Below are 2,151 nucleotides of genomic sequence, written 5' to 3'. Positions count from 1 at the left end.
TTGACTGGCCTGCACAGAGTCCTGACCTCAACCCGATAGAACACCTTTGGGATGAATTAGAGCGGAGACTGTGAGCCAGGCCTCCTCGCCAACATCACTGCCTGACCTCACAAATGTGCTTCTAGAAGAATGGTCAAAAATACCCATAAACACACTCCTAAACCTTGTGGAAAGCCTTCCCAGAAGAGTTGAAGCTGTTATAGCTGCAAAGGGTGGGCCAACTCCATATCAAACCCTACGGATTAAGAATGGGATGTCATTAAAGGTGCCCTAGAACTTTTTTTAAAAAGATGTAATATAAGTCTAAGGTGTCCCCTGAATGTGTCTGTGAAGTTTCAGCTCAAAATACCCCATAGATTTTTTTAATTAATTTTTTTAACTGCCTATTTTGGGGCATCATTATAAATGAGCTGATTCAGGGCTACTGGTCCTTTAATTCTCCTGCTCCACGCCCACGGAGCTCGTGCTTGCCTTGAACAGTGCATAAAGTTTACACAGCTAATATAACCCTCAAATGGATCTATACAAAGTGTTCGTCATGCATGCGGCATGCATGGATCAGATCATGTGAGTATTGTATACTGTTATATGGTTTACATTGATTCTAAATGAATTTGAGGCTGTGCTCCGTGGCTAACGGCTAATGCTACACTGTTGGAGAGATTTATAAAGAATGAAGTTGTGTTTATGCATTATACAGACTGCAAGTGTTTAATAATGAAAATAGAGACGGCTCTTGTCTCCGTGAATACAGTAAGAAACGATAGTAACTTTAACCACATTTAACAGTACATTAGCAACATGCTAACGAAACATTTAGAAAGACAGTTTACAAATATCACTAAAAATATCATGATATCATGGATCATGTCAGTTATTATTGCTTCATCTGCCATTTTTCGCTATTGTTCTTGCTTGCTTAGTCTGATGATTCAGCTGTGCAGATCCACACGTTACTGGCTGCCCATGTCTAATGCCTTTCATAATGTTGGGAACATGGGCTGGCATATGCAAATATTGGGGGCGTACATATTAATGACCCAGACTGTTACGTAACAGTCGGTGTTATGTTGAGATTCGCCTGTTCTTCAGAGGTCTTTTAAACAAATGAGATTTATATAAGAAGGAGGAAACAATGGAGTTTGAGACTCACTGTGTGTCATTTCCATGTACTGAACTCTTGTTATTTGACTATGCCAAGATAAATTAAATTTTTCATTCGAGGGCACCTTTAAAATTTTATATATATATATATATATATATATATATATATATATTGTTATTTAAAGACCAACATGTCAAATATTAAAAATAAAAGGATTACAATGTAAAAGATTATTATTGTGGGCATAAAGATAAAAATGCTTTTGTGGAATCCGGCTTGTCTCATAGATGGTCTGCTTGTGCGCTTTAACCTTGTGCATGAGCAGATCCGTTTCCTCACTAGAGAAGTAAATAGCGAATTTGCCATGGGCGGAGCGCAACTGGCTTTTAAAGGGAATAGGAGAGGAGATGATTGATTTATTGCATGTTACGCCCAAAACACACCCATTACTCATTAAGAGACTAGGTACAACCCTTTTAGCCCATGTGCTGGGCGAGCCGACCATTTTTCCCTGTCGTTAAACTAGCAAAAGTGGCGCTTTAGACCATGTGTTTAGATTGTTAAAATAGGGCCCCCTCTCTCCAAAAAATGTACCTGGAGAGCAAATTCTGGAAAATATTTTTAGATTAATTCCTTTCCTTTGAGTCTTGTTTTCATTCATGTCAAATTAAAATATAACTGACCATAAAATAGTTACTCTTTAACTTTAGTAGGAAGTGCATCACGCAGTTTAAATCAAATTGCAAGATGATGTCAGTGGCATGTTGCAGTCCTCTTATAATAACTTTTACTTTATACTTATAATAACTTTGTTCATTGACAAAACAGCTGATAAATGATATTTTCATAGAGACAGATATACATTTGGAATTAATGTAATGCTGTGTAAATCACCGGCAAGAAATATTTAAGCCTGTCAAAATTTCTCAATTTATCCACAGCAAAAAGTTAATTTTGGACACTATATCTACAGTTGACCTCAGAGATTGTTATTGCAGGACAAGTACACAGATACAACCATTGCTGAAAGATTTATTGGCTCTTCA

The sequence above is a fragment of the Chanodichthys erythropterus genome, chromosome 18 (genome assembly GCF_024489055.1).
Source record: "Chanodichthys erythropterus isolate Z2021 chromosome 18, ASM2448905v1, whole genome shotgun sequence".
Lineage (NCBI taxonomy): Eukaryota > Metazoa > Chordata > Actinopteri > Cypriniformes > Xenocyprididae > Chanodichthys > Chanodichthys erythropterus.
This window is presented reverse-complemented; position numbering follows the sequence as displayed.